This window comes from Haplochromis burtoni, unplaced genomic scaffold (assembly GCF_018398535.1).
Source record: "Haplochromis burtoni strain Fernald_Lab_line unplaced genomic scaffold, NCSU_Asbu1 Contig_1347, whole genome shotgun sequence".
Lineage (NCBI taxonomy): Eukaryota > Metazoa > Chordata > Actinopteri > Cichliformes > Cichlidae > Haplochromis > Haplochromis burtoni.
Window position 1 is genome coordinate 369 of NW_024583708.1, and position 9520 is coordinate 9888.

Genomic DNA, 9520 nt, shown 5'->3' on the forward strand with positions numbered 1-9520 from the left:
CTGGTAAGCTGAGTGTGTGGAGTTAGTGTTGATGAAGCTGTGTGTAAATGGATGAAATGCTGTAGTTTGTCTCTGTGTTGAGGTGGATCAGTGATCCTGCAGAGTCCTGTCCTCCCTGTGATGGAGGGAAATGACGTCACTCTGCTCTGTAAAACAAAGACCACTCCCTCCAACCTCCCAGCTGCTTTCTATAAAGATGGCTCCCTCATCAGGAAGCAGCCTACAGGTCACATGACCATCCAGCATGTTTCCAGGTCTGATGAAGGCCTCTACAAGTGTGACATCAGCGGTCATGGAGAGTCTCCATCCAGCTGGATCACTGTCACAGGTGACACACTCACCTGTCTGTGTTTCTGCAGCTTTCAGCATTCTCCAAAAGTTGGTTCTGTTCATCTGGATGTAGCGTTTTCATTGGGAGAAACGTTTCGTCACTCATCCAAGTGACTTCTTCAGTCTCAGCTGACGGCAGGTTTCCCCAAACTCATAAACAGTACATTTGCATAATGAATGAAACCAGCCCACTGAAGGAACAATGGGCTGGGAGGTCAGTTCCTTGATCATTAATATGCAAATTCTCATGACCATTGATCAACAACCACTGATCAATGGTCATGAGTACCATTCACAGAGAGTTGGGGAATGGCTGCAATCACAGCATTGTAAGATGGAGAAAGATGTACCCTTAGGCCCCCTCCTCGATTCAGAGATGGTCTTTCTCTTTTCACGTAAATGGCCTCCTTGACTCTGCACTCAAACCAGCGTTCCTCCCTGTCCAGGATGTTTACATCCTCATCATTGAAAGAGTGTCCACTGGCCTGTAGGTGTAAATAGACTGCAGAGTCCTGGCCTGACGAGGTAGCTCTTCTGTGTTGTGCCATCCGCTTTGCCAGAGGTTGTTTGGTTTCCCCGATGTATAAATCCTGGCAATCCTCACTTAACAGCGTACACTATGTTACTCTGTGTGTCGGGGGACCCGATCCTTGGGGTGGACCAATTTTTGGCGCAGCGTGTTTTGGGGTTTAAAAGCCACAGAGACCTGGTGTTTAGAAAAAATGCGTCTCAACTGCTCCGATACTCCTGACACGTATGGGATCACTACAGGTTTTCGCTTGGGCAGCGGTTGTCCTTCTCTCCTGGATCGGCTGGAGCTTTCTTTAGGTGCCTTCCCAGCTTTGACAAAAGTCCAGCTGGGATAACCACATTTACTCAGGGCCTTCTTGAAGATGTTCTTCTGCTCCCTGGCCGCTGTGTCAGTGGGGATGGTGTTCGCTCTGTGTTGTAGCGTCCTGACTGAGCACCCAGTTTGTGCTCCAGTGGATGATGAGAGTCAAACCTTAAATACTGATCCGTATGTGTAGGTTTACGGTACACGTCAGCTTTTAGATGTCCCCCATTACTGATGGAAATCTCACAGTCTAAGAAGGCTAACCTGCCACTTTTCATATCCTCCCTGGTGAATTTGATGTGTCGGTCCACCGAGTTAATGTGATCCGTGAATTGTGGTACGTCCTGAGATTTGATTTTCACCCAGGTGTCATCCACATATCTGAACCAATGGCTTGGTGGTGTTCCAGGGTAGGATAGCAAAGCCCTCTTTTCCACTTCTTCCATGTACAAATTGGCCACAATGGGTGAAACTGGAGAGCCCATGGCACACCCACGTTTCTGCCTGTTTCTGTAGAACTGACCCTTGTATGTAAGTAGGTGGAATGAAGACACAGTTCCAGGAGCAAACACACTTGGTCGATGCTGAGAGTGGTCCTGTTGCTGAGGTTGGGGTCATCCTGTAATCTCTTACGGACTACCTCCAACGCTTCTGTGACTGGGATACAAGTGAAGAGACTTGGAGATGTTATAGGTGACTGAGTTGATCACACAGACAATCGGTCTCATGACGTTTCTCCCACTAAAAACGCTACGTGCCGATGAACAGAATCAATATTTGGAGATTTAATTACCTGAATGATTGAGCATGTATCAAGAGGTTTCAACATTCACAATGTGACGAGAACTTAATGAGTGCGTTTGCTTTATTTTAGACAAACGCACCACCACACCTACATCCATCTCTCCTCCATCATTCTCTCCTCCTGTTCTCTCTGTGTTGTCATCTGTTGGATCAGTCTACTGGTGTTATTGGTTCTTCTGGTGAGACAAGATGTTGACAGGAAACCTGAAGGTGAGACTCACATCATCATTAACGGGTCTGGGTTGATGCTGATGAAGGAGTCAGTTCAACAGTGCAGCTCGCTGACTTGCTGTAGCAGGAGTAAAATATCTCAGAATTGTTCGATTTAAGTGAGGCCCATCTGCATTTTCTTAGAACCACATGTGGTCGTGAACAATGATGGAAATTCCTCTTTTATGAACCATTCTAGACAACTTCAGCTTGTTTCCTACTCTGTTAGCATCTGTGATGCCGGATGGCAGCTGTTGCATGTAGTTTGCTAGCTGTCATATAGACTTGAAATTATTAACCTTTAATATCATGATTTTTGGGCCACATCTGGATCACAGAGTATTTGGAAGTACAGTAGCGGCACATATGAGGCCCAGATGTCGTTCACAAACAAGTGTGAACGACATCTGGGCCTGAGGCACATAAAGAGACCCAAGATCATCAAATGTGTGTTTTCAGCCTCTCAAACGGTCCTTTAGTTACACCATCATTTCTAAAGTTCTGCATGTTAAACAGCAGCAACATCCTGCTGACGACCGCAGTTAGTCTGATGCTGGTGAGAGTTCTCACTGCAGCATGTTTTTCCAGCTTGTGGTGAGGCGTCTCAGTCTGCACTGAAAGAAGATGGCAGCTTTGTGGACGCTACCTTCCTGTTCACACAAACACCTCGCCGTTCTGTCCGTCATTCATTGGTTCACAGCAGAAGTGCTGACAGCTGGGAAAAAAACACAAGGTACTTCACCACAGCTGCGACACAGCTGTGGTGAAGTACCTTCATGCTAATGTGTCAAACACCAACATGGTGCATAACACTTTCACAACATAACAACTACGCTGTGGAAACACAGTGTGTGTCTGTCACGCTACTCTAATTTCTCAACATCTGCAACACAGTGAACATTTAACACATTTTAACCACAGTGGAAGCTTCTGATCACAACAGAGGCTGTGTGTGTTTGATACAACATCTCTCTGTTGTCAGAAAACCAGCTGCTCTTTTAAAATAAACTTACTGGCATTGTGATGCAACATTGCAAATAATAATAACACGTAACACCTGACTCATGTACCTTTCAGGGCCTGGGTCTCTACATTGATGTTTATTTAAAATATCTCCTTGTTGATGCTTGTAACCCAAAATATGAGTTATGTAAATAATCCACAAGACAAATGTATCATTTCCAGTGTAACAGTTTCCATTTGTTAACGATTTTAATAAAAACTAAATAATGGTTCATGTTTTAAGTCACATTTAAGTCACATTGTTCTGACTGTGAGAAAGAAGAGAGAGAGAGAAGGTGGAAGCAGGAAAAAATGACTTTTCATGCATTTCTTGAGCTAATGGTTATAGATTTGTGAGCTCCACATTTGAGATTTTGAATTTGAAGAAGCAGTTAACATGTGAGCAGTATGGAAGCTCTGTGATTTGTACCTGAGGAGCTGGTTCCCAGTAAAGTCTGAACTGGGACTGTGTGTGATGCAGAGAGGTGGAGATTGAAGGTCTTGATTGAACTACAAAGCTTGTAATCATGTGTTTGAACTGTGTGTGTTTGTGTTCAGACTTTAAACCAGAGCCAGACGTCGTCTACTCTTCACTGAAGGAGTCCACCAGTCAAACCACTGACATCCAGCTGCTGGTCTCTAACTGGGCCCCGCAGCACTTCGGACCAGAGGACATCCACATATAATCCATGACATTAGAAATAAATCTGAATCAGATAAAATATAATTGAATATGTTTCCATTGAATAGAATCTAACACCGACTTTCAGTTGATTAGTTGTCTTTTCTCTACCAGCCTTCAGTCTTTCGTTAATTTCTCTCGTTAAACCCTCTGGATTTTCTACTTTTGCCTTTTGGTAAAAGCACCATTTTAAAAGTCTTACATTAAAAAAGTCATTTGTTATTATAATGCTGCGTCCTCTGGAGTTTTACTGTTTTCTATATTTTCTTTATCTTTGTTGGATACTACATTTGGGGACCTGGTTTGTCTGTTGCTTGTCTGCAGTTTCAAAAAGGTGCCAGATGGAAAATTTGACTTGTTCGAGGTCAACTAACCAATAAATGTATCACAGGTTCTTTATTAACTAGCTGACAAAAAAGGGGACAGTACAGTGTGTTTTTATTCTTAGGAAATATTTTACTTATTTAGTGATACAGGAGAATAAAAAATATCACAACATGAAAACGGAGAGCTGAAGAGAGAAAGTAGAGCTCCTCTTACTAACAGTGATCCCAGGAATAACATTTGAAATCTGCTGCCATCTACTGGTAATACTGGGTGTTACAGCATAGCAGCTTCTTTCTAAATGACAGCAGTCATTTATAGCTTGAGCTTTCAGTGCCCACCTGGTGACCCTAGCGGTAAGGTTAGGATTTGTTTGCATTTTAAACACATGCTAAATGATGGTTTCATTCCTTACAAACCATCTGTGAGCTTAACCTGATCCACTAACAGGCTGGCTGGATAAAAGTTGCTCTGGTAAAGAGCACGAGGAATACTCTCTGACCTGCTGCAGAGACCTGGCTGAAGAAGCAGAAAGCAAAAACCAGAAAAAAATCAGCCAAAAAAACGATAGTTCCTGAAAGTAGCACTGAAGGCCAAATTAAAGACATTATGTTTGAATTAGCATTTGTAATTAGTTTTAGATCTGCTCAAAGAGAAATTCAATCAGGTCTTCTGCAAAGTTTAGTCCTTCGTTCTTATTAGCCCTGCTTCACGAGTATCTACTCGGGTCAGATTGACTTGGTTTTTAAGGTTTTCCATTAGGGGGTAGTACCTAATAACAGGTAATTTTTTTATACTGGACAGGGTTCAAAGCAATCGGAGGCAATCAGGGGTCCTCTATTTTTGTGTTGTGTTTGTGTCACATACGTAAATGGACTTTGGGCAACATTTCTAACAACCCCACATATTAGGAGGTATAAATTCTAATGGAAAATGGACAAAACTGAGTAGATTCAATTAGGTACAAGTGGGAAAAAGGTTCTAACTGTTCAACCTTTACATACATTTGCTTGATATTATTATTATTATCATCATAAATAATTTTCATGTATTTTACCACACTTATGCAGTTTTACTCACCATTGTCCTCTGATAATATAACAAACCAATGAGCTGGTTGTCTGAAAGAAATGGAACTGAAAAGAGACGAGACAGACATATTTGTGATTGGTCCAAAAGTCTGAGACACAAAATGTGGTCATATTTATCTCTGTCTCTGAGTCACAGTGAGGAAGTCAGTCACGGTTTTGTTTTGTTAAGGGTATCAGAGCTGCTTTCTATCACTTAAAAAAATTAAAGAAATCTACCAATATATAATTCCCCAGTTTTGGTGAGAGAAATCCCGGGATTTGATTTAAATGATACTGAGCACTAATTAGCAGGTATCTGAGTCTGTGTGATGCTCCCATACAGTCTGTGGATGAGCCTTTCTTTTGTCTGGCAGTTTTAGAAGCAGAATCATCGTCTGAATGCTTTGTTGTGCCAAACACAAAGAGATGCATTATGGACTCTCTGTAGGCTCCTCTCTTTTTTATCTTTTTGTTTTATTTATTTATTTTATTACTATTTAATTCATTATCACTTCCAGAGCAAAAAAGTGGATGAAAGCCACTTTGGGAGAAGACAGGAGAAGAACGCTAAGATATTAGAAGTGACAGAGAGAATGTGAGTGTCTGTGTTGAGCATTTGTCATGAAAATGAACTTGGAAATGAGGTTGAGGCTGTTCATGGACCCCCGAGAGTGCTGAAGACCTAGAGTCACACATCTCAATCACAACTGTTCGTCCATCCCAGCAGGGGAAAGAGGGAGGGCCCAGATGGAGCTCCCCATGCCAAGTGCAGGAGTGCCAGTCACCCACACAAAAACTGCACAAGGACAGATGTACTGAGAGACTCCTGCACTGATGTTTCATAGGAAAGTCCAAACAGCCTCACTGCTTCTCCATGAAGAACAAAGATTTGCTCTCTGTGGCTCCAACACAACTTAAAGACAATCAAAGGTGGACAAAGTTCTCCAGAACAGCTGTACCTTTATTCATTAGAACAAGTATATTGCAGTTCACTGAGAGACAGACAGATTTTGTCTTTACATATCTACCTGTTTCCTTGGAAACAAATCCAATTGCTGTAACTGTGACACTTGCTTTGCATATACAGTAGATCTTTATCAAAAAATGAGGATGTGAGCTTTGATGTCACACACAGTGGTGTTGAAGAGGAACAGGAATCAGTTCGTTCAGCTTTTTAGTACAAAGGTCAGTTCACCCACAGATTACTTTTACAAAAAAGAAATTGCTTGTGTTGAACAAACCTTAATCGGGCCCCTTTTAACCGACAGAGAAACTCTCACTTTTTATCTTTATATGGATTTTTGTTCCATCCTGATGATCAGAAGAGTGTTTGAGGATTTAAGATTTCTTAAGAATAACTAAATAGTAAGTGTTAGCTGTCTTTTTTAAAATCATTTTCAGCCTTTTTATGTAGTAAAAAGTTCATGTTGTAATGGTTACAGTTTGGTTAACATCCACCCACAAAAATGTTTTAACAGAACAACTGATTCAAAACAGTCACACCTAACACTACCGTTTCTCTCCAATTCCCCCTCAACCAGCCTAGAGAAGTTGACATGATTTAAATGTAGATAAAAGGCTCGTCTGTTTACATCTCTCCCTCACAGAAGGCTTCTCTGCAGAGCATCAAATCTGCATGGCAAAGTGACACACTTTAGGTGATCTTCATCCTTGGGAAAAGTGGTGTCAACTATTTCCCAGTCTCCTAGTATTTGTGCCTCACACAGAATCACAATTCCATCGCTGGACTTCCTCTGCGCTGTCACTTTTGGAGCTTGGCACGCTCTCTCCATCCCTCAGGTTCTCATGTTCCAACGCTGCTGAAGATTTAAGGCAGAGCACGTCGTACACCTTAGTTGTCTTCCTCAGCGTCAACATTGAATCTTTCATTTTATTTAAATTTTGCTGTGGGAAGTCTCCTCTTGATCTCCTGGAAGCTCAGTAGCACAGCTCTCTGTGTGATGTCTGCTGTGCTGAAGATGATCTCTGATCCTCCTGAAGCCTCTCTCCTGGCCTCAGCTCCCATCTTGTGGACGATCCTCTCAGCCACTCCTTCTCGTCATGGCACCTCACGACATCTACAAATTGAAAAATTAACACTCCTCTCGTCACACGGCTTTCGCCATGTGTCAACTCCCCAATGAGACATGCACAAGAATGTTGCACATTCTCTCTAAAACAATCTCCAGGGTTTCCCACTTGGAGCAGCCATACTCCAACCTGTAACCCTGTGTAAAAACATTAATCAGCAGTCACATGTTAAGCTTGTTTAACTCCCAGCTCCACCTGGAGCCTGTAACCTGGAAGACAAATCTGTTAAATCAAACTTCACATTTGCAACCAACTATAGATCATGAGAGTGATAAAGTACTCAGCATAACAGACAAGTATCATGTGCAGGTTTTCTCCAATCATTAAATCACTATTATTACCATAATTTGTCCCAAATCATGAATCATCCCAATTTATTCCACAATTTAATCTGTGACTTTCCTTAAACAATGTCACTCCACCCATTTTATCACTATGAGCTCAATAGCCCATCTTCAACTATTCCATAAACACTGCATCCCTTATTTGTTTTTCTCATGTCACTTGTCCACTTCTGCTGAATCCTCCACATGCACTCTTAAAGAAAACAAACATTAGCAACACACATGGATCGTGTGGTGGGCAGGCGTCGGCCATCCACATTCCAGAGGTGCCATAAAAAGACCATAAAGTTAAGCCATCGCTGTAAAAAGAATGACACTGAGTTTCAACACAGAAATTTCTCACATGTTATTCACATCTCAAAGTAACCTTCACATTTTCCCAACAACACAGTGTAACAGCATCACCAACTCATAACCTGTAGTAGAGAAACAAACATCCACCAATTGTTCTGTTAGAAATCACATCATCAAATCACATGAAGAACTGTAATGCTGTAGAAAAGAGAATGCAAATGTTAGCGCTGCGCAGGTGTGTACACACTTTCTCACAGTAACTTCTGTGAGCAACACAAGCCCATGAATAACACACCCCTGATAGATTCACAAACACAGAAAATGGCATTTAAAAGGTTAAATCATCACGCAACCTCAGATGTTGCTGTCATCTTTCTGCTCCTGTAAAAGGAAACACATAAATTCATCCACCCTTTTGTCCTGTCTAGGTGGAGGTTAACCTTGAGTCGTGGTAAGTCTTGTCAGCTTTTACCAGTCAGTCAGTTTGTTTTTATTTTATTTCCATTCATCCATTCTTTCTTTCTTTGCTGATAGTGGAACCTATCGTCGCATTTAGTTTCCACTCTCAGCAAAATGACGTCATTTCAAAAAGAAAAAGAAGAACTTTAGATCGGATTACCTCGCTGAATCCTTTTTAGGCTGGGACTCTCATTTTCTAATTGTCCCAAATAAGTGGCTTTCTCCTGAGCCCATTTTAATGTGGAGAAACTCACTTGCAACAATTTTCTCGACGACGTGTAGCGCTTTTAATTCCCGACGTGCAGATCTGCTTAAAGAAAAGAAATTCACAAACAAAAATCAGTGCACTGTTCAAAAAATAAAAATAAAATGAAAAATGACAAATAAAACTGAAAAACAAAATAAAAAGAAAAAATACAGAAGCCCGGTCTTAAGGCTTGTCACAAAATGTTCTTTCTCTTATAGGTGAGAAAACACCCATACTTCAGTAACAAAACAAAACAAAAAACAAAACAAAAACAAAAAATCTGCTAGTTTCACTCATTTAGTTTCACTCATTTAAACTCTGGCTGCAGGATTCTGTTCACCCCTGCTATCATGTTCCCCAAAATAATACTAATTCAGTCGTCTATGTATCAGTTCTCAACCCACTCAATAAACCAGACAGGATGATGGTAACAGTATTACCTACTTAAAATTGTGTTTGATCTTCATTACGTGTGTGTGTGTGTGTGTGTGTGTGTGTGTGTGTGTGTGTGTGTGTTGTGTTAATTGTGTTTGTGTGTGTGTGTCTGTGTGTGTGTGTTAGTCGGGTTAATACATTTTCTGTTTTTATGTATCCTTTCATGTACCTTCCCCCTTTTTTCTGAAACAAAACTCCGTTCACTCCAAATTTTGTTTCAGAAACATCTAAATGAAAAACTCTGTCATAGTCAGGCACAGCTAAACCCCAAATGCTTGCAGGTTACCATCGGCAACCACACTGTGTTGTCAACCCCTTCTACAAATGCCCTCTTTTAATGTGTAACACTTTGTGTATGATTTTTTTTATCTCTGGTGCATATTATCTGTATGT

General features: G+C 41.2%; 1 long non-coding RNA gene across 1 annotated transcript; it reads left to right on the top strand.

Annotated features, from left to right (window-relative positions):
- The first annotated feature begins 271 nt into the window (after positions 1 to 271).
- Positions 272 to 7350, top strand: LOC121813265. The gene is made up of 3 exons (XR_006053611.1): positions 272 to 328; positions 2040 to 2179; positions 3740 to 7350. It is a non-coding gene; the product is annotated as an uncharacterized LOC121813265 (long non-coding RNA).
- The last annotated feature ends 2170 nt before the right edge of the window (positions 7351 to 9520 follow it).